General features: G+C 47.6%; 1 protein-coding gene across 2 annotated transcripts in view; it reads right to left on the bottom strand.

Annotated features, from left to right (window-relative positions):
* LOC129489542 (oncomodulin-1) overlaps positions 1–18,190 on the bottom strand; it is a 33,892-nt gene extending 15,702 nt beyond the window's left edge. Inside the window, exons 1-2 of one of the 2 annotated variants that reach the window (XM_055292265.2) lie at positions 18,119–18,187; positions 12,694–12,791 (exon numbers count right to left, since the gene is read on the bottom strand). The gene's annotated coding sequence lies outside the window, so the exon portion shown is untranslated. Of the gene's footprint in view, positions 1–12,693; positions 12,792–18,118 lie in introns of both variants that reach the window. The other variant, XM_055292263.2, reaches the window with a different exon arrangement.
* Between the last annotated feature and the right edge of the window lie 6,513 nt (positions 18,191–24,703).

Raw genomic sequence — 24,703 nt, 5'->3', positions numbered from 1 at the left:
ATGCTATGAGAATGCATAAAGAATTCTGCAAAGGCTGAGGGATGTAGGGACCAGCCCCACAGGGTCGGTGGGCTTCTCCCTGTGTGCGGCGACGAGAGAGTGTAGAAATAAAGACACAAGACAAAGAGATAAAAGAAAAGGCAGCTGGGCCCAAGGGACCACTACCACCAATGCGCGGAGACCGGTAGGGGCCCCAGATGTCTGGCTGCACTGTTATTTATTGGATACAAAGCAAAAGGGGCAGGGTAAAGAGTGTGAGTCATCTCCAATGATAGGTCACATGGGTCACGCGTCCACTGGACAGGGGGCCCTTCCCTGCCTGGCAGCCGAAGCAGAGAGGGAGAGAAGACAGAGAGAAAGACAGCTTACGCCATTATTTCTGCATATCAAAGACTATTAGTACTTTCACTAATTTACTACTGCTATCTAGAAAGCAGAGCCAGGTGTACAGGATGGAACATGAAGGCAGTCTAGGAGCGTGACCACTGAAGCCCAGCATCACAGGGAGACGGTTAGGCCTCTGGATAACTGTGGGCAAGCCTGACTGATGTCAGGCCCTCCACAAGAGGTGGAGGAGCAGAGTCTTCTCTAAACTCCCCCCGGGAAAAGAAGACTCCCTTTCCCGGTCTGCTAAGTAGCGGGTGTTGTTCCTTGACACTTTTCGCTACCGCTAGACCATGGTCCGCCTGGCAATGGGCGTCTTCCCAGATGCTGCCATCACCACTAGACCAAGGAGCCCTTCTGGTGGCCCTGTCTGGGCATAACAGAAGGCTCGCATTCTTGTCTTCCGGTCACACCTATGTCCCCTCAGCTCCTATCTCTGTATGGCCTAGTTTTTCCTAGGTTATGATTATAGAGCGAGGATTATTATAATATTGGAAGACTAATTGCTACAAACTAATGATTAATGATATTCATATATAATCATATCTAAGGTCTATATCTGGTATAACTATTCTTGTTTTATATTTTGTTATACTGGAACAGCTCGTGTCCTCAGTCTCTTGCCTTAGCACCTGGGTGGCTTGCCGCCCGCAAGGGCAGTGGCTCACGCCTGTAATCCTGGCACTTTGGGAGGCTGAGGCAGGGAGGATCGCTTGACCCAGGGGTTTGAGACCAGCTTGGGCAACATACTGGGACTCTGTCTCTACAAAAAATTTAAAAATTAGCCAGGCGGGGTGGTATGAGCCTGTGGTCCCAGCTATTCAGGAGCCTGAGGTGGGAGGATGCATGGCTTGAGCCCGGGAGATCAAGGCTGCAGTGAGCCGTGATCATGTCACTGCACTCCAGCCTGGGTGACAGAGTGAGACCCTGTCTCCAAAAATAAAATAATAAAATAAAATAAAGGATTCTGCAAATGTCAGCCTACTCCTCTGCCTAAAATATATAATAACAAAGAAAACAAAGCAAAGATGTCATAGCTATGGTTTTGTTGCTATGAGAATACTCTTGTCAAGGCTGGAGCATGGCGCAAACACTGTATTTAACCGCTTGTCAGTTTCACTTGCAATTCACACACGTGGCGCGTGGGCCTCTCTGCTCTCGTTCTGGGTCAGCCAATGTCAGGCGCGGGAGCGCGGGTACGAATGCTTCGAGAAGGAAGGATAGACCCGGCAAGGTGAGTGCTTCCGAGAGGTTAGGATGAGGCCACCAGGGCAAGCACGTGCGGATGATGGGCGGGGCAGAGTTGTTGCTGGGTAGTGCAGAAGAAGCTGTTTTGGGGTAGTGCATGCACCACCACACCCAGGCGAACTTTTTAAATTTTTAAATTTTATAGAGATGGGGGTCTCGCTATGTTGCTCAGGCTGGTCTTGAACTCCTGGCCTCAAATGGTCTCCCATTTGGGAGGGATTACAGAAGCTGTAATCCCAAAGTGCTGGGATTACAGCCATGAGCCACCGTGCCCAGCCAGAGCTGCAGAAAATATTTTAAGACTCCAGCTGCCAATGGCCTTGGGGAAGGGGTATGTTCACAGGTGGGTCTAGGAGGGCCTGGCACCCCCTTGTGGGGAACACTCATGCTTCCTGAGTTCCTCTCTTCTTTTATTCCTGCAGCTTTCTGTCAGTACTGTATTCAGAATGCCAATGGTATGATGTCAGCCCAGCTATTTAGAACTTTGGACTCGGTCGTTTTTGTTTTGTTTTGTTTTGTTTGTTTTTGAGACAGAGTCTCACGCTTGCCCAGGCTGGAGTACAATGGCACGATCTCGGCTCACTGCAACCTCTGCCTCCCAGGTACAAGCAATTCTCCCATCTCAGCCTCCCAAGTAGCTGGGATTACAGGCACGCACCACTATGCCTGGATACTTTTTGTATTTTTAGTAGAGACAGGGTTTCACCATGCTAGCCAGGCTGGTTTCGAACTCCTGACCTCAGGTGATCCACCTGACTTGGCCTCCCAAAGCACTGGGATTATAGGAGTCAGCCACCATGCCCGGCCTGGACTCAGTAGCTCTTGGCATGAGTATTGGTCTAGCTGACTTTCTGGGTAGCCCGGAACCCTTATGGGTGTCAGACTTCACACTCCCAGTGCCTTCTAACTGACCCTCAAAGGAAGACAGAAGCTACATCATTTCTTATCCAAATGCTGTAGGAGAGGACAATTCCTTAAAATTATCTGAGAGACTACTGGCTATGTCTTTTTTCCCCCTCACTCTTAGACACTTGTTCTAAATTACTCAGTGAAATTGATGGCAAAAGCCCTTTAGTTCCTTAACGAATAGACCTTTGGCTGGGTGTGTCTTCATGAGCTTACTAGAGCATTGTTGGGGGAAGAAAGGGCTGAAATAAAGATGAGAGTGGCTGGGCGTGGTGGCTCACACCTGTAATCCCAGCACTTTGGGAGGCCGAGGTGGGAGACCATTTGAGGCCAGGAGTTCAAGACCAGCCTGAGCAACATAGCGAGACCCCCATCTCTATAAAATTTAAAAAGTTCGCCTGGGTGTGGTGGTGCATGCCTGTGACTCCAGCTACTCAGGAGGTTGAGGCAGGAGGATCGCTTGAGCCCAGGTGGTTGAGGCTGTAGTGAGCTGTGATCTTGCCCTGTCTCCAAAAAAACAAAACAAAACAACAACAACAACAAAAAAACACAGTGAAGCTAGAGATGAAAAATATACTGGATGGGATTATCAAATTAGACACTGAAGAAAAAAGAGTAATGAATTTGAAAACACAGCAATGGAAAAGAGGCTGGGCATAGTGGCTCACTCCTGTAATCCCAGCACTTGGGGAGGCTGAGGTGGGTGGATCACTTGAGCTCAAGAGTTTGAGACCAGCCTGGACAACATGGTAGAACCCCATCTCTACAAAAAAATTTTAAAAAGTAGCCAGGTGTGGTGGTCCCAGCTACCAGGGAGGATCACCTGAGCCCAGGAGTTCAAGGCTGCAGTGAGCCAAGATTGTGCCACTGCACTGCAGCCTGGGCAACATAGCAAGATCCTGTCTTAAAAAAAAAAAAACCCAAAACAAAACCAAGCCCCTCCCAAACACCCCCACATTGCAATAGAAAAGATACAAGCTGAAACACAGAGAGAAACAATTCTGGAAGAAATAAAACCAGACATCAGTGAGCTATTGGACAACTTCAAGTGGCCTAATATACATGTAATTGGAGTCTCAGAGGAAAGGAGAAAGAAGAGGGAACAGAAAAATATTTGAAGAAATAATGGCAGAAAATTTTCCACATTTGATGAAAGTAGGCTCAAGAAACTCAATGAACCTCCAGAAAAAATAAGAGGAGGAAAAAGGAGGAGGAGGAGGAAGAGCCAACATGTATAAAAGGTGCATTATTATAAAACTGTTTGAAACCAGTGATAAAGAGAAGATAAAGGCAGCCAGAAAAAAGAGACACAATATGTTCAGAGGAACAAAGATAAGATTGACATCAGATTTCTCTGTTGTTTTTTTTTTTTGAGATGGGGTCTTGCTATGTTGCCCAGGCTTGTCTTGAACTCCTGAGCCCTGAGTAGCTGGGATTACAGGTGCATGCCACTGTGCCCAGAGCCATCAGACTTCTGATCAGAAACAATACAAGCCAGAAGGCAGAGGAGGAATTTTTTTTTTTTTTTTTACTATTCTTTTTTTTTAATTAATTTTTTTTGCACACAAAAACAATAAACATTTTCTAAAAATACATACAAACAAAAAGATGCGTATCAAACATATTAGGAAGGTTGCACATGGGAAGTCAGGGAATAGAAATGGGGGGTGGGAGTTAAAATAAATGAGAGAGGGACTTTATACGGATCAGTGATAATAACTCAATCCTCTATTTGACAAAGAAGAGGGAGAAGGAAGAGGAAGAAAAAGAAAGTGGGATAAAGGATCAGAAAGGGAGGAAAATAGAAAAAATTAGAGTATGACTCCAGGGTAGACCTGTTTTGTTGTCACTGAGTTGGTTGGTTGGTTTGTCTGTTGTATTTTTCATGTTTTGCCAAGTTGGCCAGACTGGTCTCGAACTCCTAGCCCGAAGTGATCAACCCGCCTTGCCCCCCAGAGTGCCGGGACCACAGGCCTGAGCCACCACGTCCAGCCCCCACATTGCTTCTGGCCTCCGTGGTAGACCTCCCAGATGGGGTGGCCAGGCAGAGATGCTCCTCACTTCTTCCCAGACGATAGGTGGCCGGGCAGAGGCGCTCCTCACTTCCCAGACGGTGGGTGGCCGGGCAGAGGCGCTCCTCACTTCCCAGACGGGGCGGCCGGGCAGAGGCGCTCCTCACCTCCCAGACGATGGGTGGCCGGGCAGAGGCGCTCCTCACTTCCCAGACGATGGGTGGTCAGGCAGAGGCGCTCCTCACTTCCCAGACGGTGGGTGGTCAGGCAGAGGCACTCCTCACTTCCCAGACGGTGGGTGGCCGGGCAGAGGCGCTCCTCACTTCCCAGACGGGGCGGCCGGGCAGAGGCGCTCCTCACCTCCCAGACGGTGGGTGGCCGGGCAGAGGCGCTCCTCACCTTCCAGACGATGGGTGGCCGGGCAGAGGCGCTCCTCACTTCCTCCCGGACGGGGCGGCCGGGCAGAGGGGCTCCTCACTTCCTCCCGGACGGGGCGGCCGGGCAGAGGCGCTCCTCACTTCCCAGACGATGAGTGGCCGGGCAGAGGCGCTCCTCACTTCCCAGACGATGGGTGGCCGGGCAGAGACGCTCCCCACCTCCCAGACGGGGCGGCAGCCGGGCAGGGGCTGCAATCCCAGCACCCTGGTAGGCCAAGGCAGGCGGCTGGGAGGCGGAGGCTGCCGCGAGGCCAGACCACGCCACCGCACTCCAGCCCAGGTAACACCGAGCACCGGGTGAGCGAGACTCCGTCTGCAGTCCCAGCACCTCGGGAGGCTGAGGCGGGCAGAGCACTCGGCGTCAGGAGCTGGCGACCAGCGTGGCCAAGATGGCGAACGCATGCCTGCAGCGAAAGGAGAAAAAGCAGGCAGCGGTGGCGCGCGCCGGCAGTCCCAGGCAGTCCGCGGCGCGGGCAGCAGGGAGCCGAGTAGATTGCAGCCTGGGCCACAGAGGGAAAGAAAGAAAGAAAGAGAGAGAGAGAGAGAGAAAGGAAGGAAGGAAGGAAGGCGAGGAGGAATTTTTTTTTAAGAACTGCAAGAAAAACGAACAAACAAACTATTGTGGATGGACTCAAAGATTTTGTTTCTCTTAGCAACTGGAAATCACCTCAACGTCCAATGTGCAGGGATTTGTTAATTGATGGGCCATAAAAAATAAAAGGATAGTCTACAAGTCTATTTAATGATACGGAAAAATATCCACCACATATTGTAAAGTGAAACAGGCAATATGCTAAATGTATTTTGTAAATTGGAAAATATATATTTATAGACACAGGATGGCGGTTATAGGGACTGGACTTTACACAATTGTGGGAGCGGGTTACATGGTAACCAGTGCCAACCTCCACCCTCCACAGATATGTCTTCTTGCCCACAATAAACTGGAACTAGACAGGGAGGGGAATTTTAGGAAATGCAGTCCCAGTTTTGCTAAATTGACACAATACAAATCCACCACATATCAGTAAAAGGCTACAGAGAAATTTGCCCACGTGGTTTTAACAGTTATTACTGGGAGTTGAGTGAGTTTAAATTCTCAGTACACAGGTCAGATGTGAGAAAATCAAACAACACATTTGGTTGTTTAATATAATAAGTCAATCTAATTTTCACTCCAATCCCTCCCATTCTATCAAGGAGGTAGGAAATTCACCTTCCTTCCTTCCTTTCTTCTTTCCTTCCTCCCTCCCTTTCTTCCTTCCTTTTCTTCCCTCCCTCCCTTTCATTCCTCCCTCCCTTCCTTCCTTCTTTCCTCCCTTCCTTCCTTCCCTTCCTTCCTGCCTTCCTTTCCTTCCTTCTTCCCTCCCTTCCTTCCTGCCTTCCCTTCCTTCCTTCTTCCCTCCCTTCTTTCCTTCTTCCCTCCCTTCCTTCCTTCTTCCCTTCCTTCCTTCTTCCCTCCCTTCCTTCTTCCCTCCCTTCCTTCCTTCTTCCCTTCCTTCCTTCCTCCCTTTCCTTCCTTTCCTCCCTCCTTTCCTTCCTTCTTTCCTCCCTCCCTCCCCACACCCCTTCCTTCCGTCCTTCATCTCACTCTGCTGCCCAGGCTGGAGTGCAGTGGCACAATCATAGCTCACTGTCACCTTGAACTCCTGGGCTCAAGGCTCCTTCTTACCTCACCCTCTAAAGTACCTGGGACTACAGGCACACACCACCACACCCAGCTAATTAAAAAAATTTTTTTTGTAGAGATGGGGGTCTTGCTATGTTGCCCAGGCTGGTGTTGAACTCCTAGCCTCAAACAATCTTCCTTCTTCAGCCTCCCCAAACACTAGGATTGCAGGCACGAGCCACTGCATCCGGCAGAAAAATACTGGACTTTTGTACAAATACCTATACTATTCATGAATAGCCTTTAAACTGCCCTAAAATCATGGGACTAAAGTGATTAAAATATTTATCCAAATGAAGACGACTCTTATTATCAAGAGTGTGGCATATGTGACCTACATCTAGATGTGTATATGCATTTTCTTTTCTGAAAATGAATAAAAGAACAAAAGATTTCAGTATTGTTGTTACCTATGTATTAAACGCACAGTTAAACTCACTGTCTCTAAATGCACAGGGTATGTGCTGCCCAAGCCCAGAACAGTTCTCTGGGACTTCCAGGTCGCAGCTGAGCATGTTGTATTTCCTGAATTTAGTGCTCTCCCATCGCTAGAGGTGATTCATGTTTATTTACTAGGTTGGTGCGTAAGTTATTGTAGTTTTTGCATTATTGCAACTATAATATAATTTTGCAATTATAACTTTTGCAATTATAACACCTTGGCTGACAAGCTATGGGTGTGGTACGGCCACCATAAATGACCTTCATGGTATTCTAAAAAGCAGTGGCTTCCAGTTCAGAAGGGGTTTGCTGCTCTCTAATGAGTTGGGGTTCTCTTTTCTCCTCCACATTCTAGGGTTTTGATGCCTCTTAGCATCACCATCTCTCATTTGGGGAGCAATTATGAATCGTCAGTAAAAGCTCAACATTTTTAAGAAGCAAAACTAGCAAGAAAATTCAGCATGTCCTGGTTTTCTAGACGGCATCCTCAAAGACCACACCCAGGCGCTTAATAATTTAGCCTTTTCGGCAAAGTTCTCATCAGAATAGATCAAAAACATGAATAATGCAGGCATTCGCCAATCACACTACTCGTCGGCCCCGACACTGGCCAGGAAACACCTGAAGCAGTTGCAGAGGGGCTCAGGGTGACTAGATCGGGTGACTGGGTCATGATGACACCAAATTTGGTTAATGGGAATCCCAGGTCATATCCGATGGTATCAAACTACAGCCGCTGCCCGCTGTCTTCTGCAGGTCTTTTAAGTCAAATGTCTCATGCCAGTCAAAATTCCTGCCAGGAAATCACACTCTATTTCCCTAGTTTTTTTTTTTTTTTTTTTTTTTTTTTGAGAGACAGTTTCGCTCTTGTTGCCCAGGCCAGAATGCAATGGCGTGATATCGGCTCACTGCAACCTACATCTCCCAGGTTCAAGCGATTCTCCTGCCTCAGCCTCTCAAGTAGCTGGGATTACAGGCATGTGCTACCACGCCCAGCTAATTTTGTATTTTTAGTAGAGATGGGGTTTCTCCATGTTGGTCAGGCATGAGCCGCTGTGCCCAGCCTATTTCCCTAGTTCATTTTTCCTTTTTTTTTTTTTTTGAGACAAGGTCTCTCCCTGTCACCCAGGTTGGAGTGCAGTGGTGCGATCACAGCTCACTGCAGCCTCAACCTCCTGGGCTCAAGTGATCCCCCCACCCTAGCACCCCCGCCAGTAGCTGGGACCACAAGCACGTACCACCATGCCTGGCTAACGCTTTATTTTTTGTAGAGACAAGATCTCATCATGTTGCCCAGGCTTGTCTCAAGCTGATGGGCTCAAGTGACCCTCCTGCCTCGCCTCCTAAAGTGCTGGGATTTCAGGCGTGAGCCACAGCACCTGGCCTCCTCTTTGCCCCCCTTGTTCTCCAGGTCATTCTTGCATTCCTGATCTCCTTCTCAAACCCCAACATGTCTTCAGCCTCAGCAGATGACCTTGCCTTCTCCTTAACTGAGAAAATAGTAACGACAGGAGGAGAGTGTCCCCAAGTCCCCTAGACAATGTCGACCTTCTCCCAGCCTCTGCATCCACTCACTCTGCCTCCCTGCCTTAGCTATAAAATGAACCATCAGGCCGGGTGTGGTGGCTCACACCTGTAATTCCAGCACTTTGGGAGGCTGAGGCAGGCGGATCATGAGGTCAGGAGTTTGAGACCAGCATGGCCAACATGGCGAAACCCCATCTCCACTAAAAATACAAAAAATTAGCTGGGCGTGGTGGTGCGCACCTGTAATCCCAGCTACTCGGAAGGCTGATGCAGGAGAATCGCTTGAACCCAGGAGGTGGAGGTTGCAGTGAGCTGAGATCATGTCATTGCACACCAGCCTGGGTGACAGAGCGAGACTCCATCTCAAGAAAAAAAAAAAATAATAATGAACCATCCACATCCTATCTAAAGCCAGCCCCTCCACCATCTAAAGTGGATTCCATTCCTGCCACTCTCAAACACATCACTCCATGTACTCCCCCTTCCCTCTCCTGTGCCATCAATTTCTCTCTCCCTAATAGATCTTTCCCATTAACATAGTATTAACCGAAAAATGGACTGAGGCATGAGTCCCCACTGACTGAGGTTGATGCAGCAGTTTCAGGACACGCCTGGGAGGAACATCAGCCATAGGAGCATCTGTGACCTGTGCGTTTCCAAAGAGGGTTTGGGAACTTCACTATTTAAAAGGGGAAGAGCAAGCAGGAGGGATAAAGGAAGGGAGAGTAGGCAGAGAGGCAAATGGTCCCATTCTCTCGAGGCTCTGATTAGCGATCAATAAATCTACATTTTACATGTCAATGAGGCATTCGTCTCCAGCTCAGGAAATCTACATTTTACATAAGGTAAAGTAAACATGTGAAAAAAGGAGTAAAAAGTCAATGATGCATTCATCTTGAGCTCAGTAAATTTACATTTTACATAAGATAAACATGTGAAGAGGAGTCCATGATGTGTTCATCTCAAGCCCAGTAAATCTACATTTTACAGAAGATAAACATATGAAAAGAAGGAGGAGTCCATGGTACGTTCATCTGAAGCCCAGTGAATCTACATTTTACATAAGATAAAGGTGAAAAGGAGAAGAGTCCATGATGCATTCATCTCAAACCCAGTGAATCTACATTTTATATAAGACAAACGTGAAAAGTAGTAAAGAGTCTGTGATGCATTCATCTTGAGCTCAGTAAATCTACATTTAACACAGGATAAACATGTGAAAAGAGGGAGGAGTCCATGATGCATTCATCTTGAGCTCAGTAAATCTACATTTTATGCAAGATAAAGTAAACTTGAAAAGGAGTAGAGTCTGTGATACATTCATCTTAAGCCTAGTGAATCTACATTTTACATAAGATAAACGTGAAGAGTTTATGCTGCATTCATCTTGAGCTCAGTAAATCTGCATTTTACATAGGATAAACATGTGAAAAGAGTAGAGGAGTCCATGGTGCGTTCATCTGAAGCCCAGTGAATCTACATTTTACATAAGATAAAGTAAAGGTGAAAAGGAGTAAAGAGTCCATGATGCACTCATCTCAAACCCAGTGAATCTACATTTTACATTAGATAAACGTGAAAAGGAGGAAAGAGTCCATGATGCATTCATCTTGAGCTCAGTAAATCTACATTTTACGCAAGATAAAATAAACTTGAAGGAGTCTGTGATGCATTCATCTTAAGCCCAATGAATCTACATTTTACATAAAATAAACGTGAAAAGAAGGAGTAAAGAGTTTATGCTGCATTCATCTTGAGCTCAGTAAATCTGCATTTTACATAACATAAAGTAAACATGAAAAGAGGTAGCAGGGGAAAGGGGCCATGCTGCATTTATCTCAGGGTAGGTAGAAGGATGATTTATGGTCCTGTCTTTGTCCTATCCATGTGAAAATAAGCTGGTAATTGACATTGTCAGTGTGAGATTTAACAGAACTTGCTTTTAGGGCTAGTTTATAGGGGGAGATATATCCTGAAAGAATGAGGGGCTCACTTTGTGAGCAACTTGTGAGGGAGCCATCTGGGAAGATATGTAACCTTCTATCATGGTGGGCACCTGGCTTATGCATGAGGCTAGAACACAGGGTTATGAAAATACAGCTCTCCGTTTGGGAACAAAAGGGAAGGCAGTAGTGCATGACTCAGTTTCCAAGCTTGAGTTTCTCTTTGGCATAGTGAGTTTGGGGTCCTGAGAATTTATCTTCTTTCACAATGCAAACATGCTGGTGTACGGATCCTGTCTTTAAAACAAATTTTCAATATGGATGGCAAATGAGCATATGAAAAGATGCTTAACGTTATTCATCATTAGAGAATGCAGATTAAAGCCACCGTGAGGGCCCAGTGGCACATGCCTGTAGTTCCACCCATTCAGGAGGCTGAGGAAGGAGGATCACTTGAGCTCAGGAGTTTGAGGCTGTAGTGTGCAATGTTCGTGCCTGTGAATAACCACTGTACTCTAGCCTGGGCAACATAGCAAGACCCTGTCTCTAAAATTTTTTTTTTTAATTAAAAAAATAGGCCAAGTGTGGTGGCTGATGCTTGCAATTTTAATGCTTTGGGAGGCCGAGGCGGGAGGATCACTTGAGCCCAGGGGTTTGAGACCAGCCTGGGCAACATAGCGAGAACCTGTCTCTAACAACAACAACAAATTATAAATAAATAAAACCACAATGAGATGCCAATACACACTAATGAAAATGTCCAAAATGAGGAGGGCTGACCCATGCCAAGTGTTGGTGAGGGAGGAACTGGAGCCCTCCTTCCCTGCTAAACTCACTTTCCTCTGAATAAGAAATGCATTACCCAAGCACTGAGCAACTCTCTTGGCTCTCCTTCCGCTCTTCAACATGTTTTCCTTCCTGAATGTGAATTTCCTTTGGAAAACACAGTGGAAGTGTCTATCACATGACCCAGCTGGTTCTATTCCAACTTCCTCCCCAAGAACTGGGATCCTTTTTTTTTTGAGGCAGAGTTTCGTTCTTGTTGCCCAGGCTGGAGTGCAATGGTGCGATCTCGGCTCACCGCAACCTCCGCCTCCTGGGTTCAAGCCATTCTCCTGCCTCAGCCTCCCAAGTAGCTGGGATTACAGGCATGCGTCACCAAGCCTAGCTAATTTTGTATTTTTAGTAGAGACGTGGTTTTTCCATGTTGGTCAGGCTGGTCTCGAACTCCTGACCTCAGATGATCCGCCCACCTCGTCCTTCCAAAGTGCTGGGATTACAGGTGTGAGCCACCGTGCTCAGCCAGAACTAGGATTCTTAAAGCACACCTCCCTCCCATCCTGCTAAAAACCAGCAACAACTATAACCACCACTGCCTGTGGCGTGCGCATTTGGTATCAGCATCAGTGAGCCACCTCCAGGCTACCACATTTGAGGACTTCTTGCCAAGAAGTTCTCCAGCAGTTTTCACCCATAAACCTGTTCTCACTGTTTCTGCTATCTGGCCAACTGTGTGGTCACTAAATCAATGTTTCAGTTTTTGAGCAGGAACAACAACAACAACAAATATATATATATTTGTATATAAATATAAATAAATAAATAAATAAATATGTAGGAGAGAGAGAGAGAGCCCGCCCCAAACTGCTTAGGCACGTGTGAAATGCTATAGCAGAAAAGAAACAAAATGCTATGGGACGCTGATTTTTTCATGAACAGGAAATGTGAGCGGCTCCGTCTCAACTTACGGATGAGCTGGAAGCAACATTTAATGAAGACTTAAGTGAGTTAATTAAGCAGAAATTGCAACTAAACCCCACATAATGAGAGAGCCGGCATATCTCGCTCCAGGGTCCCGTATTTTTATCTGTCTGCACTTGTCCATGATGTGAGTTCTCTTTGTGGGGGGTCTCCTTGTATCGGGCAGACATCCCCATGAGATTCAGAACCCAGGAAAAACCATCCAATAAAAAAACACTGGCCGGGCACGGTGGCTCACGCCTGTAATCCCAGCACTTTGAGAGGCCAAGGCAGGTGGATCACCTAAGGTCAGGAGTTCAAGACCAGCCTGGCCAACATGGTAAAACCCCATCTCTAGTAAAAATACAAAAATTATAGGCGGGTACCTGTAATCCCAGCTACTCTCGAGGCTGAGGCAGGAGAATCGCTTGAACCCGGGAGGCGGAGGTTGCAGTGAGCCGAGTTCATGCCATTGCACTCCAGCCTGGACAACAAGAATGAAACTGTCTCAAAAAAAACAAAACAAACAAACAAAAAACAACAGAAAGAAAACCATCAAGGAAGAGATGTTGTCGCCCAAAAGCTTCAACGACCCGGGACAGACGTCAGAGTTGAATTCAGAGGATTGTTCCAAAGCCTCAAGAACTCTCATGTTGGCCAGGTGCAGTGGCTCACGATTGGAATCCCAGCACTTTGGGAGGCCAAGGCAGGAGGATTGCTGCAGGCCAGGAGTTTGAGACCAGCCTGAGCAGCAGAGTGAGACCCCATGTCTATGAAAATGTAAAAAGTTAGCCAGGCATGGTAGCGCGTGCCTGCAGTTCCAGCTACTTGGGAGGCCAAGGTGGGAGGATTCCTTGAGCCCAGGAATTCACGACTGCAGTGAGCTGCAATTGTGCCACTGCACTCCAGCCTGGGTGACAGAGCGACAACCTGTCTCTAAAAAATAATAATAATAAACTCCCCCATGTTCTTCCCATGTTCTTATCTAGATATGACCTTGGATGGATAGAAAGAAGCTCAGGAAACAGGAGATCCCATCCTATCTTGGGCTTTTCTAGCTGTCTGCCCTTGAGAAATTCACTTCATCTCTCAGAACATCAGTTTTCTTATTTTTATTTTATTTATTTATTTTTTGAGGGACAGAGAGTCTCGCTCTGTGCCCCAGGCTGGAGTGCAATGGTGCGATATTGACTCACTGCAACCTCCGCCCTCCAGGTTCAAGCGATTCTCCTGCCTCAGCCTCATGAGTAGCTGGGATTACAGGCATGCACCACCACACCCGGCTAATTTTAGTATTTTTAGTACAGATGGGGTTTCACCTTGTTGGTCAGGATGGTCTCGATCTCCTGACCTCATGATTCACCCGCCTCAGCCTCCCAAAGTGCTGGGATTACAGGTGTGAGCCATCATACTTACCCGTAACATGCTCATGTTTTCATTCACCTTCTTGAACATATCAAATAGTTGTAGTAGCTGTTTTAATTTCTTTATTAATTCTATCTCTGTCATTTCATTTCACTGATTTTTCTCCTCTTCCTGGGGTATAATCCTTGCTTCTTGGCATACCTGGTGATTATTATTTTTTAGAGACAGGATCTTGCTGTGTTGCCCAGGCTGGAGCGCAGTGGCACCACCATAGCTCACTGCAGCCTCAAACTCCTGGGCTTCAGCGATGCTCCCACCTCAGCCTCTCAACTGGCTGGGCCTATAGGTGTGCACCACCACACCTGGCTAATTTTTTAGTTTTACTTTTGTAGAGATGATGTTGCCCAGTCTGGTCTTGAACTCCTGGCCTCAAGCAATCCTCCTGCCTCAGCCTCCCAAGGTGCTGGGATTACAAGTGTGAGCCAACACTTCCTGCCATGCCTGGTGATTTTTTACTGGACACCAGATATTGTGAATTTTACCTGGTTGAGTGCTGAATATTCTTTTTTTTTTTTTTTTTTTTTTTCTTGAGACGGAGTCTCGCTCTGTCGCCCAGACTGGAGTGCAGTGGCACAATTTCGGCTCACTGCAAGCTCCACCTCCCGGGTTCACGCCATTCTCCTGCCTCAGCCTCTCCGAGTAGCTGGGACTACAGGCGCCCGCCACCACGCCCGGCTAATTTTTTGTATTTTTAGTAGAGACGGGGTTTCACCGTGGTCTCGATCTCCTGACCTTGTGATCCGCCCGCTTCGTGAATATTCTTTTTTTAAAAAATATATCCTTGAGCTTTATTCTGGGACATGGTTAAGTGACTTGGAAATAGCGTGATTCTTTTTTTTTTTTTTTTGAGAGGGAGTCTCGGTCTGTCACCCAGGCTGGAGTGCAGTGGCACAATCTCGACTCACTACAACCTCTGCCTCCTGGGTTCAAGCAATGCACCCAACTCAGCCTCCCTAGTAGCTGGGACTACAGGTGCGCACAACCACGCCCGGCTAATTTTTGTATTTTTAGTAGAGACGGGGGTTTCACCATGTTGGCCAGGCTGGTCTTGAACTCCTGACCTCAGGTGATCCACCTGCCTTGGCCTCCCAAAGTGCTGGGATTCCAGGCGTGAGCCTCCGTGCCCAGATGCGTGGTCCTTTTGAGACTTGTGGAACTAGAGCAACCCTTAGTCTAGGGCCAATTCTGCCGCACCACGAAGGCAATACCCCTCTGAACCCTTCATTCAATGCCCCATGTATTATGAGGTTTTTCACTTTGCCTGCTGGGAACACAAATGGTTCCCCGCCTTTTGTGGACTTTGGAATTATTCTGCCTGTTTCTATTGTGTGATTCCTTCCCCTGGTCTTACTCGGGTAATTTCCTCCATGTGTGAGCTGATCCCACTCACCTTCAGAGTCAAGAGGTTTCCTTTGCAAAGCTGCAGAGTTTGTTTTTGTTTGTTTGTTTGTTTTCTTTTGCATATCTCTTCTGTGGGATTCCATCCTGCAAATTCCAGCTGCTGTGGCCTGCTCAAACTTTTTTTTTTTTTAAAGATGGAATCTCGCTTTATGGCCCAGGCTGGAGTGCAGTGGCACAATCTCGGCTCACTGCAACCTCCACCTCCCAGCTTCAAGTGATTCTCATGCTTCAGCTGCCCGAGTAGCTGGGATTACAAGCATGCACCATCACGCCCAGCTAAATTTTTTGTATTTTTAGTAGAGACAGGGTTTCACCATGTTGGCCAGGCTGGTCTTGAACTCCTGACCTCAAATGATCCACCCACCTCGGCCTCCCAAAGTGCTGGGATTACAGGCGTGAATCACCGCACCTGGCCAGGCCTGCTCACACTTTCAGCTCTGTCTCCTGCACTCAGGGAGACCACTGGGCTCTGCCGGGCTGCCCTCCTCCCGCGGCACCTGGAAACACTTTGCTTCATTGGTTTCTCCCCTAACAGAGATCACGGTCTTTGGTGCCGCCTATTGACCGGTGTCTAAAAACTGCCTTTGCGTATGTGTTGTACGGTTTTGTAGGTATTTAACGCAAGAGGGTTAATCCATCTTGGCCATAAGTTGGGGAAATTTTTACAACATTTTGGGAGGCTGAGGGGGAAGACTGCTTGAGGCCAGCAGTTCGAGACCAGCTTGGGCAACACAGCAAGACCCCCATCTCTACAAGAAAATAAAAATACTAAAAGTAGCCGAGCATGACAATTTGCGCCTATGGTCTCAGCTACTCGGGAGGCTGAGGTGGGAGGATTGCTTGAGCCCAGTAGATCAAGGCTGCAGTGAGCGATGTTCGCACCACTGCACTCCAGCCTGGGTGACACAGCGAGACCTTGTCTCAAGAAAAAAATAAAACATTTTAAGTTCCTGGAAGGGTGAGTTAAAGGCTACATAAAGAATTAAAGCTTTTTAAAAATCACAGTCCCAAACTATTGGTCAAAAGGGAGCAGTTGGCCAGGGGTGGTGGCTCATACCTGTTATCCCAGCACTTTGGGAGGCTGAAGCGGGCGGATCACCTGAGGTCAGGAGTTTGAGACCAGCCTGGCCAACATGGCAAAACCCCATCTCTACTAAAAATACAAAAATTAGCCGGGTGTTGTGGTGAGCACCTGTAATCCCAGCCACTCGGGAGGCTGAAGCAGGAGAATCACGTGAACTGGGGAGGCAGAGTTTGCAGTGAGCCGAGACAGTGCCTCTGCACTCCACCCTGGGTGACAGAGCAAGACTCCATCTCAAAAAAAAACAAAAAAAAAAAAACAAAAAAAAAAACGAAAGCTTTTTGTGGCTCACGCCTGTAATCCCAGTACTTTGGGAGGCTGAGGTGGGCAGATGGCTTGAGCTCAGGAGTTCAAAACCAGCCTGGGCAATGTGGTGAAACCCCATCTCTACAAAAATTATAAAAATTAGCCAGCCATGCTGGCCCACACCTGTAGTCCCAGCTACTCAGGAGGCCGAGGTGGGTGGATCGCTTGAGCCTGGAAGGTTGAGGCTGCCATGAGCCCTGATTTTGCCACTGTACTCCAGCCTATACAATAGAGCAAGACCCTTCTCAAAAATGAAAACAAACTGCTGTTTCATGTGTTTTGTACAGTTGTAGGTATTTAAGGCAAGAAGGGTTATCCATCTTGGCCATAAGAAGGGGAGATCTCCACAATTTCTGTAAACATTTTAAGTTCCTGGAAGGGGAATTGTGGGTTAAAGGCTATATAAAATATTAGGGTTTTTTATAATAACAAAATATGGGCTAGGCACCGTGGCTGTAATCCCAGCACTTTGGGAGGCCGAGGTGGGTGCATCACTTGAGGTCAGGAGTTCGAGACCAGCCTGGCCAACATGGTGAAACCCCATCTCTACTAAAAATACAAAAAAAATTAGCCAGGCATGGTGGCGGTGGGTGCCTGTAATCCCAGCTACTGAGGAGACTGAGGCAGGAGAATCGCTTGAACCCAGGAGGAGGAGGTTACAGTGAGCTAAGATGATGCCATTGCACTCCAGCCTGGACAGGAGCAAAACTCCATCTCAAAAAAAAAAAAAGTGCATATATGTGTGCAAGCAGAATATTTATTTCCAGAGGAACCCTGACTTCTCCAGCCTCCTCGGTTTGTCCTTCTTTGTGGGCATGAATTACACAGCTGCCTATAGATGTCACCACAGGAAGTCACGTCAGAGAGACTAAAAATCCCAGGGTGAGAACCGCGGCACCGCGGCAGAGAGCCCAAGCATCAGTGGAAAGGCCCCGTGTCAAACACAGAAGAGCGTTTTGTTTTAAATCGCGACATCTAATGGCTCACACCTGCAATCCCAGCATTTTGGGAGTCTGAGGTGGGAAGATGGCTTGAGCCCAGGAGTTAGAGACCAGCCGAGGCAACATAGCAAGACCTTGTCTCTATCAAAAAATTAAAAAAAATATAGTTGGGCGTGCTGACATGCATCTGTGGTTCCAGCTACTCGGGAGGCTGAGGCAGGAGGATCACTTGATCCCAGGAGTTTGAGGCTGCAGTGAGCTGTGATCACACCACTGCACTCCAGCCTGGGTAACAGAGTGAGACCTTGTCTCAAGTAAAAAATAAAATAACATAAATAAAATAAAAACAATTAAAATGAAATAATAAAATAAAATAACATCAATCCACAGAACCCAAATCTTCACCCAAGGTAGAGTGACACCCTTACTAAAACAAGTATGATCATCAGCAACCAAATTAAACATGGTCCAAGGGAAGCGTGAATGAGGAAAGATTTGGTTATGCTCAGGCATTCGGACCAGTTTAACTGAGGTCAAATTTTCTCAGATTTTTCTTTTCAAAAGCTGGTTCTGGAGCGGAGTTCAGGAGCACGTTCTTCATAAAGAGGCTCTTTGTGGGTCGGCCCTGGAGGGCGGGATTTCATTAATCTCACCAACCTCATTATCCAAGATGTTGAAAATGCAGCATCGATCAATGAACGAGATCCTCGGTCTCATGAAGTCAGCTTTCTGGGGAAGCAGAAAAGAAACACAAATAAACAAGGAAATAAACGCCCGAGCTGGAAACAAGATGGCGTGAGGGTCAGGTTCCTTGAACTCACGTTTTCTTCTTTTTTTTTTTCTTTCTGAGATGGAGTTTCACTCTGTCACCCAGGCTGGAGCACAATGGTGCGATGTCGGCTCACTGCAACCTCCGCCCCCCAGGTTCAAGTGATTCTCCTGCCTCAGCTTCCTGAGTAACTGGATTGCAGGCACCTGCCACCATGCCTGGCTAATTTTTGTATTTTGAGTAGAGATGGGGTTTTACCATGTTGGCCAGGCTGGTCTCGAGCTCCTGACCTCAAGTGACCCACCCGCCTTGGCCTCCCAAAGTGCTCAGATTAAAGGCATGAGCCACCACACCCAGCCGAGCTCACGTTCTTGAGTCACCGTCTGTCCTTTATAGAGAAGCAGTTTGGAGATTTTGTCCTATGTGTCTGAGGCCAGGTGCTATGGCTCACGCCTGTAATCCTAGTACTTTGGGAGGCTGAGACGGGAGCACTGCTTGAGCCCAAGAGTTCAAGATCAGCCTGGGCAACACGGTGAGGCTCTATCTCCTCAAAAAATAAAAAATTAGCCAGGTGTGGTGTGCATGCCTGTGGTCCCAGATACTCAGGAGGCTGAGGCAGGAGGATCACTTGAGCCCAGGAGGTCGAGGCTGCAGTGAGCCATGATTGCATCACTGCACTCAGCCTGGGCAACAGAGCAAGACATTGTCTCAAAAAAAAAAAAAAAAGTGTGTGAATCTCTTTTTGGCAAAGCAATCTGACATGTTGCTTGTTTCAGAGAATCAGCTTATTTTCAACCTAAAAGCCAGCTAACTCTCACAGGGGAATACTGTATGTAGTGACACTGCAGTGTGTGTTTGTGTGTTAAAGACTGCTTTGTCATGCAGACTACAGCTCCAGCCTCACCTGGCTGTAATTTACTGTGGATCTTTTGCATTATGTAGGCAGCACCTTGTACCCGACAGAAGAGTTTGGCGGGGGGGCGGGGGGAGGGTCCAGTCCCAACTCAGGTGTGCTGTAAACTGGCTGACCTCAGATGAACCTTGTTATACTGCTGAGCCCAGGTTTTCTCAACTACAACCATAATAATAAGACTTTGCCTCTAAGTTTAACATGGGGAATAATGACCGTATGAAAATATAGACAGCCTGGGCAACATTGTGTGACACAAACTTAAAAATTAGCCAGGCACAGTGGCTCACGCCTGTAATCCCACTGCTTTGGGAGGTAGAGGCAGGAGGAATGCTTGAGGCAAGGAGTTTAAGACCACCCTGGGTAACATAGCGAAACCCCATCTTTACGAAAAAGTTAAAAAGTTAGTGAGGCGTGAAGTGTGCGCCCGTAGTCGCAGCTACTTCGGAGGCTAAGGCAGGAGGATCCCTGGAGCCCCAGAAGTTCGAGGCTGCAGTGAGCTATAATCGCACCACTGCACTGCAGCCTGGGTGACACAGCAAGACTATGTTGCCTCTGCTGGTCTCGAGACATCCTTGTTGTCTGCTGTCTACTCCACGAAGGATGTAGTTACGTTGATAATCTTCATTGTTTTACAGATGGGGAAACTGAGGCTTGAATGATTTACCCAAAGTTAGCAAATGGTAGAGCTGAGACTTGAAGCAAACTGACTCTAGCATTTTCATCTTAACTCCCTGGAGACAAGGAGCTCAGAACCCAGTGGCCTGGCTGTCTCCAGGAGTGAGGAATGGGAAAAAAAAATTGCAACCTGGCTCACTCTTTTGTCTCCAGCGGCAAGAAAGAGACAGAAATGGATATTTCAAGATGATGTTGTTATTATTATTATTATTATTGAGGCAGCACCTCACTGTCTCCCAGGCTGGAGTGCCGTGGTGCAATCTTGGCTCACCACAACCTCCACTTCCCAGGCTCAAGCGATCCTCCCACCTCAGCCTCCTGAGTAGCTGGGACTGCAGGCACGTGCCATGTCCGGCTAATTTTTTTTGTAGAGACAGGGTTTCACCATGTTGCCCAGGCTGGTCTCGAACTCCTGAGCTCAAATGATCTGCCTGTCTCGGCCTCCCAAAGTGCTGGGATTACAGGCATGAGCCACCATGCCCAGTCAAGACATTATTCTTTCGTAAACATAGTTGCTCTTAGCATATGGTTCTCAATTGATGGGCGTGTGTGTGTGTGTGTGTGTGTGAAGTTCTCTCTGGAAAAGTTTTCTCTGGGAGAAAATTCTACATTTCACTGTTTTACATTTCAAAGTTGCCAGTTTGTTAAAAAATCAGGCTGAGAAGGAACACGTTAGGACAAAAATGTGAAAGACTGTCATTAAAGCAAGAAGACCAAGGATGGAATTTTAGACTTTGCAGAGAATTCTTGGATCAACCCATGGATGCGGTGGCTGATTTTAACAGGAGCTGCAAAGAGTCTAATCCCTTTCGTCACAAATGCATCTGGGGCCAGACCCCAATTTCCTGCTGCCCTTGGGGGACTTTTTAATCATTTCTTTTCTCCAAGCTTAGCATATACATCAAATCCCAGGTCCACACTGACCCCCACTCTGGGCTGGAAGGGCCTGACCTCTCCCGAGAGTGGGGGTGGAAGAGAAGCTGGGAAATACAAAGTCATTCGATGGATGTGACACTGAGCACAGGTTGACCATCAAGCCAGGGAGCAGGCCTTTATGCCCGAAAGCCCCTGAGCCAGGGATGGGGTGAACCACTCCTGTACCCACCCAGGCTTGCCTAGGTGTGTTGTGTGCCAAGGAAGCTTCAGGGAAGAGAGGACAGAGAGAGGTTGGATGTCTAGGAGTTGTTCAGTAAAGTGAACAGAAAGCGAATGTTCCAGTCTGGGAAAGTAAAATCACATGAAAGAGGAAAGCGGATTGTCACAGAAGGTCAAGGCCTGGGCTAAGGAAAGGAAAAACCACACGCTCAAAATCCTGGTCAAAGCACGTCCACCTTAATGGGAGAGAAGCACCTTCCTCCACTGTGGGGCGGGGCCAGGGCCAGAGCCCCAGCTGGGAGTGGATCCTACTCTTGCTTTTTTTTTTTTTTTTTAATTGTGGTAAAATATGCATAACATAAAATTTGCCGTTTTTGCTATTTTTGAGGGTAAAATTCAGTGGCATTTATTACATCAAAAATATTGTGCAACCGGGCTGGGCACGGTGGCTCATGCCTGTAACACCAGCACTTTGGGAGGCCAAGGCGGGCAGGAGGTCAGGAGTTCAAGACCAGCCTGGCCAATGTGGCAAAACCCCGTCTCTACTAAAAATACAAAAATTAGCTGGGTGTGGTGGTGTGCACCTATAATCCCAGCTACTCAGGAGGCTGAGGCAGGAGAATTGCTTGAACCTGGGAGGCAGAGGTTGCGGTGAGCCGAGATCGTGCCACTGTACTCCAGTTTGGGCGACAGAGCGAGACTCTGTCTCAAAAAAAAAAAAAAAAAAAAAAAAAAGAGAAAAAAACAAAATATTGTGCAACCGTCACCATCCATCTCCAGAACTTTTCCATCTTCCCAAACTGAAACTGTCCCATTAACCCTCACTCTCCATCCCCCTTACCCCCAGGCTCTGATAACCAACATTTTACTTTTTTTCTGTCTCTATCAGTTTGACTATTCTAGGTACCTTATGTAAGTGGAATCATGCTGTATTTGCCTTTTTTTTTTTTTTTTTTTTTTTTTGGAGTTTTGCTCTTGTTGCCCAAGCTAGAGTGCAGTGCGCCACCACGCCGAGCTAATTTTTTGTATTTTATTAGAGACGGGATTTCACCATGTTGGTCAGGCTGGTCTCAAACTTCTGACCTCAAGTGATCCACTTGCCTCAAGCCTCCCAAAGTGCTGGGATTACAGGTGTGAGCCACTGTACCCGGCCATATTTGCCTCTTTGTGACTGACTTATTTCCTCCCCTCGGCTCCCTCCCTTCCTTCCCTTCTTTCTTCTTCTTTTTTTTTTTTTTTTTTTTTTTTTTGAGACAGGGTTTGGCTTTGTCCCCCAGGCTGCAGTGCAGTGGCATGATCTCATGCTCACTGCTCACTGCAACCTCTGCCTCTCTGGCTCAAGCAGTCCTCCCACCTCTGCCCCTGTAGCTGGGACTACAGGAATACACCACCACACTTGGCTTTTAAAATTTTTTTGTAGAGATGAGGTCTCACTTTATTGCTCAGGCTGGTCTTGAATTCTTGGGCTCAAGTGATCCTCCTACCTCAGCCTCCCAAAGTGCTGGGATTACAGGTGTGAGCCACGGCGCCCAGCTGTGACTGTCTGATTTCACTCAGCATAATGTCCTCAAGGTTCCTCCATGCAGTAGCAGATGTCGGCATTTATTTCCTTTTCAGGGCTACATAATATTTCATTGTATGGATAGACACATTTTGTTTATTCATTGGTAGGCAGACTCCTGCATTGCTTCTACCTCTTGGCTATTGTGAATAATGCTGCGATGAACATGGGTGTACACATATCTGTTGAGGACGGGTGCAGTGGCTCAGGCCTGTCATCCCAGCACTTTGGGAGGCCGAGGTGGGAGGATTGCTGGAAGCCAGGAGTTTGAGACCAGCCTGGCCAACACAGCAAGACCCCATCTCTACAAAAAATAAAAAACTTAGCTCGGCATGGTGGGGAATGCCTGTAGTCCCAGCTACTTGAGAGGCTGAGGCAAGAGGATTGCTTTAGCCTGGAGGTTGAGGCTGCAGTGAGCTATGATCTCGCCACTGCACTCCAGCCTGGCGGACAGAGTGAGACCCCATCTCAAAAAAAAAAAAAGAAGAGGTTAAAAAATCCCACAAATATCAGCTGGAATCCCTGCTTTCAATTCTTTGGAGCATCTACCCAGAAGTGGAGTTGCTGGATCTACATTTCTTTTTTTTTTTTTTTTTTTTTTTTTGAGACAGAGTCTTGCTCTGTCACCCAGGCTGGAACGCAATGATGTGCTCTCAGCTCACTGCAACCCCCGTCTCCCAGGTTCAAACAATTCTCATGCCTCAACCTCCCGAGTAGCTGGGGCTACAGGTGCCCACCACCACGCTTGGCTCATTTTTGTATTTTTAGTAGAGACAGGGTTTCACCATGTTGGCCAGGCTGGTTTTGAACTCCTCACCTCAATTGATCCACCTGGTTCGGCCTCCCGAAGTGCTGGGATTACAGGCATGAGCCACTGTGCCTGGCCTACTTTTGTTTTTGAAGTGAGTTGGGGTGGGCCTGGGTTGCTCAAATCCCAGTATAGCACTGCATAGGATATATCACTGTCCTCAGTTCTCAGAACCTGGGTGTCCTCAGCTGTGAAAAGGGATAGTGAGAATAGTGGCAATCACAGGGTTGCTGTGAGAGATACTTAAGATTTTGTAGAAACACCCACGCAGGCTGGGTGTGGCGGCTCACATCTGTAATCCCAGCACTTTGGGAGGCCGAGGCGGGAGGATCACTTGAGCGCAGGAGTTCAAGACCAGCCAGGGCAACACAGTGAGATGTCATCACCACAAAAAAATATTAAGTTGGGTGGGCGTGGTGGTGTGCACCTGTAGTCCAAGCTACTCGGGAGGCTGAGGTGGGAGGACTGCTTGAGGCTGGGAGGCGGGAGGTCGAGGCTGCAGTGAGCTGTGATTGTGCCCCTGCCTTCTATCCTGGGTGACAGAATGAGACTCTGTCTCAGAAAAAAAAAAAAGAAGAAAAAACGAAAAAGAAATTATGACTTCAAGACCCAAGGAAAATTGCCTGTTAAAATTTTTTAAAATAATCTTTTAAATAAAAATTTTAAAAGAGAAACACCCATGTATTGTGGACATTGAACGGTGCCTGGCACCTGCTCAGCTTTGAATCATTTCTGCCATGATGTTGCCATCAAATCCCCAGGGAAGGGGAAGCAGGCGCCCTCATGGCCACCAGGGGGCGCCGCTGCCACAGCTCTGAGTCCCGGCTGGGCCAGGCTGGCAGCTCCACTGCCCATCACCTCCCACCATTGTCCCCTTCCGTCTTCAGGCTGGGCCCCCACTTTCTCCTCTCACCCACTCTGCTATTACTCCACACTCCCATCCTTCCTATGTCCTTACTTTCACCCAGGATCAGAAAGTGCCCCACAGTGTCCAGGCCACATCACCTTGTCCCATGACCTATGTCCCATCCCTCCCAAGGGAAGCTTCAGCCCATACCTTGCGCCATTTACCCGGCCCAAGGGCTCTTCCCCCCGCAGGTAATGACCTTGTCCCTTTTCCCTCTGGATGGTTTCTGTGAGGGTCAGGTGAGGTCATGTGTGGGGAAGTCCCTCATAGACACACACCAGGGTCTGGTGCAACAGCTCACACCTGTAATCCCAACACTTTAGGAGTCCAAGGCAGGAGGATCGTTGGAGGCCAGGAGTTCAAGACCACTCTGGGAAAAATGGCAAGATCCCATCTCTACAAATAACTTAAAAATGAGCCAGGTGTTGAGGCATGAACTTGTAATCCCAGCTACTCAGGAGGCTGAGGTGGGAGGGTCTTTCGAGGCCAGGAGTTTGAGGCTGCAGTGAGCTGA

The sequence above is a fragment of the Symphalangus syndactylus genome, chromosome 9 (genome assembly GCF_028878055.3).
Source record: "Symphalangus syndactylus isolate Jambi chromosome 9, NHGRI_mSymSyn1-v2.1_pri, whole genome shotgun sequence".
NCBI classification, from domain to species: Eukaryota; Metazoa; Chordata; class Mammalia; order Primates; family Hylobatidae; genus Symphalangus; species Symphalangus syndactylus.
The sequence above is the reverse complement of the archived record's forward strand: the minus strand, read 5'-3'. Positions and strand labels throughout refer to the sequence as shown.